Raw genomic sequence first — 15,572 nt, forward strand, 5'->3', positions numbered from 1 at the left:
TAAATATCAAGGACTCATTGGGTGAATCGCTCTGGAACTGAAATCGGAACGCTCACTGACATTTCCCCTATCTGAAAGTCTGATAAACGCTGGAAAAATTACTAAGTCCAAAAAAAAATTTTTTTCAACTTTTTTCAATTTTATCCCCGTGGGATTTATATTCTACCCACACACATTTGGAACTCTCCTGGGGTACCCTCACACATATTATTCCCTCATTTAGTGGATATTTTCACAAAAAAGTGAAATTTTCAAAAATCCAGAAAATTGGCTGAAAACGACTAAATATTAAGGACTCATTGGGCGAATCGCTCTGGAATTGAAATCGGAACGCTCACTGACATTTTCTCTATCTGAAAGTCTGATAAACGCGGGAAAATTACTAAGTCCCAAAAAAATTTTTTTTCAACTTTTTTCAATTTTATCCCCTTGGGATTTATATTCTACCCACACACATTTGGAACTCTCCTGGGGTACCCTCACACATATTATTCCCTCATTTAGTGGATATTTTCACAAAAAAGTGAAATTTTCAAAAATCCAGAAAATTGGCTGAAAACGACTAAATATTAAGGACTCATTGGGCGAATCACTCTGGAACTGAAATCGGAATGCTCACTGACATTTCCCCTATCTGAAAGTCTGATAAACCACGGAAAAATTACTAAGTCCAAAAAAAAATTTTTTTCAACTTTTTTCAATTTTATCCCCTTGGGATTTATATTCTACCCACACACATTTGGAACTCTCCTGGGGTACCCTCACACATATTATTCCCTCATTTAGTGGATATTTTCACAAAAAAGTGAAATTTTCAAAAATCCAGAAAATTGGCTGAAAACGACTAAATATCAAGGACTCATGGGGCGAATCGCTCTGGAACTGAAAGCGGAATGCTCACTCACATTTCACCTATCTGAAAGTCTGATAAACGCCGGAAAAATGACTAAGTCCCAAAAAAAATTTTTTTCAACTTTTTTCAATTTTACCCCCGTGGGATATATCTTCTACCCACACACATTTGGAACTCTCCTGGGGTACCCTCACACATTTAGTGGATATTGTCACAAAAAAGTGAAATTTTCAAAAATCCAGAAAATTGGCTGAAAACGACTAAATATTAAGGAATAATTGGGCGAATCGCTCTGGAACTGAAATCGGAATGCTCACTGACATTTTCCCTATATGAAAGTCTGATAAACGCCGGAAAAATTACGAAGTCCAAAAAAAAATTTTTTTCAACTTTTTTCAATTTTATCCCCGTGGGATTTATATTCTACCCACACACATTTGGAACTCTCCTGGGGTACCCTCACACATATTATTCCCTCATTTAGTGGATATTTTCACAAAAAAGTGAAATTTTCAAAAATCCAGAAAACTGGCTGAAAACGACTAAATATTAAGGAATAATTGGGCGAATCGCTCTGGAACTGAAATCGGAATGCTCACTGACATTTTCCCTATCTGAAAGTCTGATAAACGCCGGAAAAATTACGAAGTCCAAAAAAAAATTTTTTTCAACTTTTTTCAATTTTATCCCCGTGGGATTTATATTCTACCCACACACATTTGGAACTCTCCTGGGGTACCCTCACACATATTATTCCCTCATTTAGTGGATATTTTCACAAAAAAGTGAAATTTTCAAAAATCCAGAAAATTGGCTGAAAACTACTAAATATTAAGGACTAATTGGGCGAATTGCTCTGGAATTGAAATCGGAACGCTCACTGACATTTTCCCTATCTGAAAGTCTGATAAACGCCGGAAAAATTACTAAGTCCAAAAAAAAAATTTTTTCAACTTTTTTCAATTCTATCCCCTTGGGATTTATATTCTGCCCACACACATTTGGAACTCTCCTGGGGTACCCTCACACATATTATTCCCTCATTTAGTGGATATTTTCACAAAAAAGTGAAATTTTCAAAAATCCAGAAAATTGGCTGAAAACGACTAAATATTAAGGACTCATTGGGCGAATCACTCTGGAACTGAAATCGGAATGCTCACTGACATTTCCCCTATCTGAAAGTCTGATAAACCACGGAAAAATTACTAAGTCCCAAAAAAAATTTTTTTTAACTTTTTTCAATTTTATCCCCGTGGGATTTATATTCTACCCACACACATTTGGAACTCTCCTGGGGTACCCTCACACATATTATTCCCTCATTTAGTGGATATTTTCACAAAAAGTGAAATTTTCAAAAATCCAGAAAATTGGCTGAAAACGACTAAATATTAAGGACTCATGGGGCGAATCGCTCTGGAACTGAAAGCGGAATGCTCACTCACATTTCACCTATCTGAAAGTCTGATAAACGCCGGAAAAATGACTAAGTCCCAAAAAAAATTTTTTTCAACTTTTTTCAATTTTACCCCCGTGGGATATATATTCTACCCACACACATTTGGAACTCTCCTGGGGTACCCTCACACATATTATTCCCTCATTTAGTGGATATTTTCACAAAAAAGTGAAATTTTCAAAAATCCAGAAAATTGGCTGAAAACGACTAAATATCAAGGACTCATGGGGCGAATCGCTCTGGAACTGAAATCGGAACGCTCACTGACATTTCCCCTATCTGAAAGTCTGATAAACGCCGGAAAAATTACTAAGTCCAAAAAAAAATTTTTTTCAACTTTTTTCAATTTTATCCCCGTCGGATTTATGTTCTACCCACACACATTTGGAACTCTCCTGGGGTACCCTCACACATATTATTCCCTCATTTAGTGGATATTTTCACAAAAAAGTGAAATTTTCAAAAATCCAGAAAATTGGCTGAAAACGACTAAATATTAAGGACTCACTGGGTGAATCGCTCTGGAATTGAAATCGGAATGCTCACTCACATTTCACCTATCTGAAAGTCTGATAAACGCCGGAAAAATTACGAAGTCCAAAAAAAAATTTTTTTCAACTTTTTTCAATTTTATCCCCGTGGGATTTATATTCTACCCACACACATTTGGAACTCTCCTGGGGTACCCTCACACATATTATTCCCTCATTTAGTGGATATTTTCACAAAAAAGTGAAATTTTCAAAAATCCAGGAAATTGGCTGAAAACGACTAAATATTAAGGAATAATTGGGCGAATCGCTCTGGAACTGAAATCGGAACACTCATTGACATTTTCCCTATCTGAAAGTCTGATAAACGCCGGAAAAATTAAGAAGTCCAAAAAAAATTTTTTTTCAACTTTTTTCAATTTTATCCCCGTGGGATTTATATTCTACCCACACACATTTGGAACTCTCCTGGGGTACCCTCACAGATATTATTCCCTCATTTAGTGGATATTTTCACAAAAAAGTGAAATTTTCAAAAATCCAGAAAATTGGCTGAAAACGACTAAATATCAAAGACTCATTGGGCGAATCGCTCTGGAACTGAAATCAGAACGCTCACTGACATTTCACCTATCTGAAAGTATGATAAATGCCGGAAAAATTACTAAGTCCAAAAAAAAATTTTTTTCAACTTTTTTCAATTTTATCCCCGTGGGATTTATATTCTACCCACACACATTTGGAACTCTCCTGGGGTACCCTCACACATATTATTCCCTCATTTAGTGGATATTTTCACAAAAAAGTGAAATTTTCAAAAATCCAGAAAATTGGCTGAAAACGACTAAATATTAAGGACTCACTGGGCGAATCACTCTGGAACTGAAATCGGAATGCTCACTGACATTTCCCCTATCTGAAAGTCTGATAAACCACGGAAAAATTAATAAGTCCAAAAAAAAATTTTTTTCAACTTTTTTCAATTTTATCCCCTTGGGATTTATATTCTACCCACACACATTTGGAACTCTCCCGGGGTACCCTCACACATATTATTCCGTCATTTAGTGGATATTTTCACAAAAAAGTGAAATTTTCAAAAATCCAGAAAATTGGCTGAAAACGACTAAATATTAAGGACTCATTGGGCGAATCACTCTGGAACTGAAATCGGAATGCTCACTGACATTTCCCTTATCTGAAAGTCTGATAAACGCCGGAAAAATTACTAAGTTCAAAAAAAATTTTTTTTCAACTTTTTTCAATTTTACCCCCGTGGGATATATCTTCTACCCACACACATTTGGAACTCTCCTGGGGTACCCTCACACATTTAGTGGATATTGTCACAAAAAAGTGAAATTTTCAAAAATCCAGAAAATTGGCTGAAAACGACTAAATATTAAGGAATAATTGGGCGAATCGCTCTGGAACTGAAATCGGAACGCTCACTGACATTTTCCCTATCTGAAAGTCTGATAAACGCCGGAAAAATTACGAAGTCCAAAAAAAAATTTTTTTCAACTTTTTTCAATTTTATCCCCGTGGGATTTATATTCTACCCACACACATTTGGAACTCTCCTGGGGTACCCTCACACATATTATTCCCTCATTTAGTGGATATTTTCACAAAAAAGTGAAATTTTCAAAAATCCAGAAAACTGGCTGAAAACGACTAAATATTAAGGAATAATTGGGCGAATCGCTCTGGAACTGAAATCGGAGTGCTCACTGACATTTTCCCTATCTGAAAGTCTGATAAACGCCGGAAAAATTACGAAGTCCAAAAAAAAATTTTTTTCAACTTTTTTCAATTTTATCCCCGTGGGATTTATATTCTACCCACACACATTTGGAACTCTCCTGGGGTACCCTCACACATATTATTCCCTCATTTAGTGGATATTTTCACAAAAAAGTGAAATTTTCAAAAATCCAGAAAATTGGCTGAAAACTACTAAATATTAAGGACTAATTGGGCGAATCGCTCTGGAATTGAAATCGGAACGCTCACTGACATTTTCCCTATCTGAAAGTCTGATAAACGCCGGAAAAATTACTAAGTCCAAAAAAAAATTTTTTTCAACTTTTTTCAATTCTATCCCCTTGGGATTTATATTCTGCCCACACACATTTGGAACTCTCCTGGGGTACCCTCACACATATTATTCCCTCATTTAGTGGATATTTTCACAAAAAAGTGAAATTTTCAAAAATCCAGAATATTGGCTGAAAACGACTAAATATCAAGGACTCATGGGGCGAATCGTTCTGGAACTGAAAGCGGAATGCTCACTCACATTTCACCTATCTGAAAGTCTGATAAACGCCGGAAAAATTACGAAGTCCAAAAAAAAATTTTTTTCAACTTTTTTCAATTTTATCCCCGTGGGATTTATATTCTACCCACACACATTTGGAACTCTCCTGGGGTACCCTCACACATATTATTCCCTCATTTAGTGGATATTTTCACAAAAAAGTGAAATTTTCAAAAATCCAGGAAATTGGCTGAAAACGACTAAATATTAAGGACTCATTGGGCGAATCGCTCTGGAATTGAAATCGGAACGCTCACTGACATTTTCTCTATCTGAAAGTCTGATAAACGCGGAAAAATTACTAAGTCCCAAAAAAATTTTTTTTACAACTTTTTTCAATTTTATCCCCGTGGGATTTATATTCTACCCACACACATTTGGAACTCTCCTGGGGTACCCTCACACATATTATTCCCTCATTTAGTGGATATTTTCACAAAAAGTGAAATTTTCAAAAATCCAGAAAATTGGCTGAAAACGACTAAATATCAAGGACTCATGGGGCGAATCGCTCTGGAACTGAAAGCGGAATGCTCACTCACATTTCACCTATCTGAAAGTCTGATAAACGCCGGAAAAATGACTAAGTCCCAAAAAAAATTTTTTTCAACTTTTTTCAATTTTACCCCCGTGGGATATATCTTCTACCCACACACATTTGGAACTCTCCTGGGGTACCCTCACACATTTAGTGGATATTGTCACAAAAAAGTGAAATTTTCAAAAATCCAGAAAATTGGCTGAAAACGACTAAATATTAAGGAATAATTGGGCGAATCGCTCTGGAACTGAAATCGGAACGCTCACTGACATTTTCCCTATCTGAAAGTCTGATAAACGCCGGAAAAATTACGAAGTCCAAAAAAAAATTTTTTTCAACTTTTTTCAATTTTATCCCCGTGGGATTTATATTCTACCCACACACATTTGGAACTCTCCTGGGGTACCCTCACACATATTATTCCCTCATTTAGTGGATATTTTCACAAAAAAGTGAAATTTTCAAAAATCCAGAAAACTGGCTGAAAACGACTAAATATTAAGGAATAATTGGGCGAATCGCTCTGGAACTGAAATCGGAATGCTCACTGACATTTTCCCTATCTGAAAGTCTGATAAACGCCGGAAAAATTACGAAGTCCAAAAAAAAATTTTTTTCAACTTTTTTCAATTTTATCCCCGTGGGATTTATATTCTACCCACACACATTTGGAACTCTCCTGGGGTACCCTCACACATATTATTCCCTCATTTAGTGGATATTTTCACAAAAAAGTGAAATTTTCAAAAATCCAGAAAATTGGCTGAAAACTACTAAATATTAAGGACTAATTGGGCGAATCGCTCTGGAATTGAAATCGGAACGCTCACTGACATTTTCCCTATCTGAAAGTCTGATAAACGCCGGAAAAATTACTAAGTCCAAAAAAAAAATTTTTTCAACTTTTTTCAATTCTATCCCCTTGGGATTTATATTCTGCCCACACACATTTGGAACTCTCCTGGGGTACCCTCACACATATTATTCCCTCATTTAGTGGATATTTTCACAAAAAAGTGAAATTTTCAAAAATCCAGAAAATTGGCTGAAAACGACTAAATATTAAGGACTCATTGGGCGAATCACTCTGGAACTGAAATCGGAATGCTCACTGACATTTCCCCTATCTGAAAGTCTGATAAACCACGGAAAAATTACTAAGTCCCAAAAAAAATTTTTTTTAACTTTTTTCAATTTTATCCCCGTGGGATTTATATTCTACCCACACACATTTGGAACTCTCCTGGGGTACCCTCACACATATTATTCCCTCATTTAGTGGATATTTTCACAAAAAGTGAAATTTTCAAAAATCCAGAAAATTGGCTGAAAACGACTAAATATTAAGGACTCATGGGGCGAATCGCTCTGGAACTGAAAACGGAATGCTCACTCACATTTCACCTATCTGAAAGTCTGATAAACGCCGGAAAAATGACTAAGTCCCAAAAAAAATTTTTTTCAACTTTTTTCAATTTTACCCCCGTGGGATATATATTCTACCCACACACATTTGGAACTCTCCTGGGGTACCCTCACACATATTATTCCCTCATTTAGTGTATATTTTCACAAAAAAGTGAAATTTTCAAAAATCCAGAAAATTGGCTGAAAACGACTAAGTATTAAGGACTCATTGGGCGAATCGCTCTGGAACTGAAATCGGAACGCTCACTGACATTTCCCCTATCTGAAAGTCTGATAAACGCCGGAAAAATTACTAAGTCCAAAAAAAAATTTTTTTCAACTTTTTTCAATTTTATCCCCGTCGGATTTATGTTCTACCCACACACATTTGGAACTCTCCTGGGGTACCCTCACACATATTATTCCCTCATTTAGTGGATATTTTCACAAAAAAGTGAAATTTTCAAAAATCCAGAAAATTGGCTGAAAACGACTAAATATTAAGGACTCACTGGGTGAATCGCTCTGGAATTGAAATCGGAATGCTCACTCACATTTCACCTATCTGAAAGTCTGATAAACGCCGGAAAAATTACGAAGTCCAAAAAAAAATTTTTTTCAACTTTTTTCAATTTTATCCCCGTGGGATTTATATTCTACCCACACACATTTGGAACTCTCCTGGGGTACCCTCACACATATTATTCCCTCATTTAGTGGATATTTTCACAAAAAAGTGAAATTTTCAAAAATCCAGGAAATTGGCTGAAAACGACTAAATATTAAGGAATAATTGGGCGAATCGCTCTGGAACTGAAATCGGAACACTCATTGACATTTTCCCTATCTGAAAGTCTGATAAACGCCGGAAAAATTAAGAAGTCCAAAAAAAAATTTTTTTCAACTTTTTTCAATTTTATCCCCGTGGGATTTATATTCTACCCACACACATTTGGAACTCTCCTGGGGTACCCTCACAGATATTATTCCCTCATTTAGTGGATATTTTCACAAAAAAGTGAAATTTTCAAAAATCCAGAAAATTGGCTGAAAACGACTAAATATCAAAGACTCATTGGGCGAATCGCTCTGGAACTGAAATCAGAACGCTCACTGACATTTCACCTATCTGAAAGTATGATAAATGCCGGAAAAATTACTAAGTCCAAAAAAAAATTTTTTTCAACTTTTTTCAATTTTATCCCCGTGGGATTTATATTCTACCCACACACATTTGGAACTCTCCTGGGGTACCCTCACACATATTATTCCCTCATTTAGTGGATATTTTCACAAAAAAGTGAAATTTTCAAAAATCCAGAAAATTGGCTGAAAACGACTAAATATTAAGGACTCACTGGGCGAATCACTCTGGAACTGAAATCGGAATGCTCACTGACATTTCCCCTATCTGAAAGTCTGATAAACCACGGAAAAATTAATAAGTCCAAAAAAAAATTTTTTTCAACTTTTTTCAATTTTATCCCCTTGGGATTTATATTCTACCCACACACATTTGGAACTCTCCCGGGGTACCCTCACACATATTATTCCGTCATTTAGTGGATATTTTCACAAAAAAGTGAAATTTTCAAAAATCCAGAAAATTGGCTGAAAACGACTAAATATTAAGGACTCATTGGGCGAATCACTCTGGAACTGAAATCGGAATGCTCACTGACATTTCCCTTATCTGAAAGTCTGATAAACGCCGGAAAAATTACTAAGTTCAAAAAAAAATTTTTTTCAACTTTTTTCAATTTTACCCCCGTGGGATATATCTTCTACCCACACACATTTGGAACTCTCCTGGGGTACCCTCACACATTTAGTGGATATTGTCACAAAAAAGTGAAATTTTCAAAAATCCAGAAAATTGGCTGAAAACGACTAAATATTAAGGAATAATTGGGCGAATCGCTCTGGAACTGAAATCGGAACGCTCACTGACATTTTCCCTATCTGAAAGTCTGATAAACGCCGGAAAAATTACGAAGTCCAAAAAAAAATTTTTTTCAACTTTTTTCAATTTTATCCCCGTGGGATTTATATTCTACCCACACACATTTGGAACTCTCCTGGGGTACCCTCACACATATTATTCCCTCATTTAGTGGATATTTTCACAAAAAAGTGAAATTTTCAAAAATCCAGAAAACTGGCTGAAAACGACTAAATATTAAGGAATAATTGGGCGAATCGCTCTGGAACTGAAATCGGAATGCTCACTGACATTTTCCCTATCTGAAAGTCTGATAAACGCCGGAAAAATTACGAAGTCCAAAAAAAAATTTTTTTCAACTTTTTTCAATTTTATCCCCGTGGGATTTATATTCTACCCACACACATTTGGAACTCTCCTGGGGTACCCTCACACATATTATTCCCTCATTTAGTGGATATTTTCACAAAAAAGTGAAATTTTCAAAAATCCAGAAAATTGGCTGAAAACTACTAAATATTAAGGACTAATTGGGCGAATCGCTCTGGAATTGAAATCGGAACGCTCACTGACATTTTCCCTATCTGAAAGTCTGATAAACGCCGGAAAAATTACTAAGTCCAAAAAAAAATTTTTTTCAACTTTTTTCAATTCTATCCCCTTGGGATTTATATTCTGCCCACACACATTTGGAACTCTCCTGGGGTACCCTCACACATATTATTCCCTCATTTAGTGGATATTTTCACAAAAAAGTGAAATTTTCAAAAATCCAGAATATTGGCTGAAAACGACTAAATATCAAGGACTCATGGGGCGAATCGCTCTGGAACTGAAAGCGGAATGCTCACTCACATTTCACCTATCTGAAAGTCTGATAAACGCCGGAAAAATTACGAAGTCCAAAAAAAAATTTTTTTCAACTTTTTTCAATTTTATCCCCGTGGGATTTATATTCTACCCACACACATTTGGAACTCTCCTGGGGTACCCTCACACATATTATTCCCTCATTTAGTGGATATTTTCACAAAAAAGTGAAATTTTCAAAAATCCAGGAAATTGGCTGAAAACGACTAAATATTAAGGAATAATTGGGCGAATCGCTCTGGAACTGAAATCGGAACACTCATTGACATTTTCCCTATCTGAAAGTCTGATAAACGCCGGAAAAATTAAGAAGTCCAAAAAAAAATTTTTTTCAACTTTTTTCAATTTTATCCCCGTGGGATTTATATTCTACCCACACACATTTGGAACTCTCCTGGGGTACCCTCACAGATATTATTCCCTCATTTAGTGGATATTTTCACAAAAAAGTGAAATTTTCAAAAATCCAGAAAATTGGCTGAAAACGACTAAATATCAAAGACTCATTGGGCGAATCGCTCTGGAACTGAAATCAGAATGCTCACTGACATTTCACCTATCTGAAAGTATGATAAATGCCGGAAAAATTACTAAGTCCAAAAAAAAATTTTTTTCAACTTTTTTCAATTTTATCCCCGTGGGATTTATATTCTACCCACACACATTTGGAACTCTCCTGGGGTACCCTCACACATATTATTCCCTCATTTAGTGGATATTTTCACAAAAAAGTGAAATTTTCAAAAATCCAGAAAATTGGCTGAAAACGACTAAATATTAAGGACTCACTGGGCGAATCACTCTGGAACTGAAATCGGAATGCTCACTGACATTTCCCCTATCTGAAAGTCTGATAAACGCCGGAAAAATTACTAAGTTCAAAAAAAAATTTTTTTCAACTTTTTTCAATTTTATCCCCGTGGGATTTATGTTCTACCCACACACATTTGGAACTCTCCTGGGGTACCCTCACACATATTATTCCCTCATTTAGTGGATATTTTCACAAAAAAGTGAAATTTTCAAAAATCCAGAAAATTGGCTGAAAACGACTAAATATCAAGGACTCATGGGGCGAATCACTCTGGAACTGAAAGCGGAATGCTCACTCACATTTCACGTATCTGAAAGTCTGATAAATGCCGGAAAAATTACTAAGTCCAAAAAAAAATTTTTTTCAACTTTTTTCAATTTTATCCCCGTGGGATTTATATTCTGCCCACAAACATTTGGAACTCTCCTGGGGTACCCTCACACATATTATTCCCTCATTTAGTGGATATTTTCACAAAAAAGTGAAATTTTCAAAAATCCAGAAAATTGGCTGAAAACGACTAAATATTAAGGACTCATTGGGCGAATCGCTCTGGAATTGAAATCGGAACGCTCACTGACATTTTCTCTATCTGAAAGTCTGATAAACGCGGAAAAATTACTAAGTCCCAAAAAAATTTTTTTTACAACTTTTTTCAATTTTATCCCCGTGGGATTTATATTCTACCCACACACATTTGGAACTCTCCTGGGGTACCCTCACACATATTATTCCCTCATTTAGTGGATATTTTCACAAAAAAGTGAAATTTTCAAAAATCCAGAAAATTGGCTGAAAACGACTAAATATCAAGGACTCATGGGGCGAATCGCTCTGGAACTGAAAGCGGAATGCTCACTCACATTTCACCTATCTGAAAGTCTGATAAACGCCGGAAAAATGACTAAGTCCCAAAAAAAATTTTTTTCAACTTTTTTCAATTTTACCCCCGTGGGATATATATTCTACCCACACACATTTGGAACTCTCCTGGGGTACCCTCACACATATTATTCCCTCATTTAGTGGATATTTTCACAAAAAAGTGAAATTTTCAAAAATCCAGAAAATTGGCTGAAAACGACTAAATATCAAGGACTCATGGGGCGAATCGCTCTGGAACTGAAATCGGAACGCTCACTGACATTTCCCCTATCTGAAAGTCTGATAAACGCCGGAAAAATTACTAAGTCCAAAAAAAATTTTTTTTCAACTTTTTTCAATTTTATCCCCGTGGGATTTATATTCTACCCACACACATTTGGAACTCTCCTGGGGTACCCTCACACATATTATTCCCTCATTTAGTGGATATTTTCACAAAAAAGTGAAATTTTCAAAAATCCAGAAAATTGGCTGAAAACGACTAAATATCAAGGACTCATGGGGCGAATCGCTCTGGAACTGAAATCGGAACGCTCACTGACATTTCCCCTATCTGAAAGTCTGATAAACGCCGGAAAAATTACTAAGTCCAAAAAAAATTTTTTTTCAACTTTTTTCAATTTTATCCCCGTGGGATTTATATTCTACCCACACACATTTGGAACTCTCCTGGGGTACCCTCACACATATTATTCCCTCATTTAGTGGATATTTTCACAAAAAAGTGAAATTTTCAAAAATCCAGAAAATTGGCTGAAAACGACTAAATATCAAGGACTCATGGGGCGAATCGCTCTGGAACTGAAAGCGGAATGCTCACTCACATTTCACCTATCTGAAAGTCTGATAAACGCCGGAAAAATTACGAAGTCCAAAAAAAAATTTTTTTCAACTTTTTTCAATTTTATCCCCGTGGGATTTATATTCTACCCACACACATTTGGAACTCTCCTGGGGTACCCTCACACATATTATTCCCTCATTTAGTGGATATTTTCACAAAAAAGTGAAATTTTCAAAAATCCAGGAAATTGGCTGAAAACGACTAAATATTAAGGAATAATTGGGCGAATCGCTCTGGAACTGAAATCGGAACACTCATTGACATTTTCCCTATCTGAAAGTCTGATAAACGCCGGAAAAATTAAGAAGTCCAAAAAAAAATTTTTTTCAACTTTTTTCAATTTTATCCCCGTGGGATTTATATTCTACCCACACACATTTGGAACTCTCCTGGGGTACCCTCACAGATATTATTCCCTCATTTAGTGGATATTTTCACAAAAAAGTGAAATTTTCAAAAATCCAGAAAATTGGCTGAAAACGACTAAATATCAAAGACTCATTGGGCGAATCGCTCTGGAACTGAAATCAGAACGCTCACTGACATTTCACCTATCTGAAAGTATGATAAATGCCGGAAAAATTACTAAGTCCAAAAAAAAATTTTTTTCAACTTTTTTCAATTTTATCCCCGTGGGATTTATATTCTACCCACACACATTTGGAACTCTCCTGGGGTACCCTCACACATATTATTCCCTCATTTAGTGGATATTTTCACAAAAAAGTGAAATTTTCAAAAATCCAGAAAATTGGCTGAAAACGACTAAATATTAAGGACTCACTGGGCGAATCACTCTGGAACTGAAATCGGAATGCTCACTGACATTTCCCCTATCTGAAAGTCTGATAAACGCCGGAAAAATTACTAAGTTCAAAAAAAAATTTTTTTCAACTTTTTTCAATTTTATCCCCGTGGGATTTATGTTCTACCCACACACATTTGGAACTCTCCTGGGGTACCCTCACACATATTATTCCCTCATTTAGTGGATATTTTCACAAAAAAGTGAAATTTTCAAAAATCCAGAAAATTGGCTGAAAACGACTAAATATTAAGGACTCATTGGGCGAATCGCTCTGGAATTGAAATCGGAACGCTCACTGACATTTTCCCTATCTGAAAGTCTGATAAACGCCGGAAAAATTACTAAGTCCAAAAAAAAAATTTTTTCAACTTTTTTTCAATTTTATCCCCGTGGGATTTATATTCTACCCACACACATTTGGAACTCTCCTGGGGTACCCTCACACATATTATTCCCTCATTTAGTGGATATTTTCACAAAAAAGTGAAATTTTCAAAAATCCAGAAAATTGGCTGAAAACGACTAAATATCAAGGACTCATGGGGCGAATCACTCTGGAACTGAAAGCGGAATGCTCACTCACATTTCACGTATCTGAAAGTCTGATAAATGCCGGAAAAATTACTAAGTCCAAAAAAAAATTTTTTTCAACTTTTTTCAATTTTATCCCCGTGGGATTTATATTCTGCCCACAAACATTTGGAACTCTCCTGGGGTACCCTCACACATATTATTCCCTCATTTAGTGGATATTTTCACAAAAAAGTGAAATTTTCAAAAATCCAGAAAATTGGCTGAAAACGACTAAATATTAAGGACTCATTGGGCGAATCGCTCTGGAATTGAAATCGGAACGCTCACTGACATTTTCTCTATCTGAAAGTCTGATAAACGCGGAAAAATTACTAAGTCCCAAAAAAATTTTTTTTACAACTTTTTTCAATTTTATCCCCGTGGGATTTATATTCTACCCACACACATTTGGAACTCTCCTGGGGTACCCTCACACATATTATTCCCTCATTTAGTGGATATTTTCACAAAAAAGTGAAATTTTCAAAAATCCAGAAAATTGGCTGAAAACGACTAAATATCAAGGACTCATGGGGCGAATCGCTCTGGAACTGAAAGCGGAATGCTCACTCACATTTCACCTATCTGAAAGTCTGATAAACGCCGGAAAAATGACTAAGTCCCAAAAAAAATTTTTTTCAACTTTTTTCAATTTTACCCCCGTGGGATATATATTCTACCCACACACATTTGGAACTCTCCTGGGGTACCCTCACACATATTATTCCCTCATTTAGTGGATATTTTCACAAAAAAGTGAAATTTTCAAAAATCCAGAAAATTGGCTGAAAACGACTAAATATCAAGGACTCATGGGGCGAATCGCTCTGGAACTGAAATCGGAACGCTCACTGACATTTCCCCTATCTGAAAGTCTGATAAACGCCGGAAAAATTACTAAGTCCAAAAAAAATTTTTTTTCAACTTTTTTCAATTTTATCCCCGTGGGATTTATATTCTACCCACACACATTTGGAACTCTCCTGGGGTACCCTCACAGATATTATTCCCTCATTTAGTGGATATTTTCACAACAAAGTGAAATTTTCAAAAATCCAGAAAATTGGCTGAAAACGACTAAATATTAAGGACTCATTGGGCGAATCACTCTGGAACTGAAATTGGAATGCTCACTGACATTTCCCCTATCTGAAAGTCTGATAAACGACGGAAAAATTACTAAGTCGAAAAAAAAAATTTTTTGCAACTTTTTTCAATTTTATCCCCGTGGGATTTATATTCTACCCACACACATTTGGAACTCTCCTGGGGTACCCTCACACATATTATTCCCTCATTTAGTGGATATTTTCACAAAAAAGTGAAATTTTCAAAAATCCAGAAAATTGGCTGAAAACGACTAAATATCAAGGACTCATGGGGCGAATCGCTCTGGAACTGAAAGCGGAATGCTCACTCACATTTCACCTATCTGAAAGTCTGATAAACGCCGGAAAAATGACTAAGTCCCAAAAAAAATTTTTTTCAACTTTTTTCAATTTTACCCCCGTGGGATATATATTCTACCCACACACATTTGGAACTCTCCTGGGGTACCCTCACACATATTATTCCCTCATTTAGTGGATATTTTCACAAAAAAAGTGAAATTTTCAAAAATCCAGAAAATTGGCTGAAAACGACTAAATATCAAGGACTCATGGGGCGAATCGCTCTGGAACTAAAAGCGGAATGCTCACTCACATTTCACCTATCTGAAAGTCTGATAAACCACGGAAAAATTACTAAGTCCAAAAAA

The sequence above is a fragment of the Phyllobates terribilis genome, unplaced genomic scaffold, assembly GCF_046119375.1.
Source record: "Phyllobates terribilis strain yellow unplaced genomic scaffold, ASM4611937v1 Scaffold_253__1_contigs__length_2831437, whole genome shotgun sequence".
Classification (NCBI taxonomy): Eukaryota; Metazoa; Chordata; class Amphibia; order Anura; family Dendrobatidae; genus Phyllobates; species Phyllobates terribilis.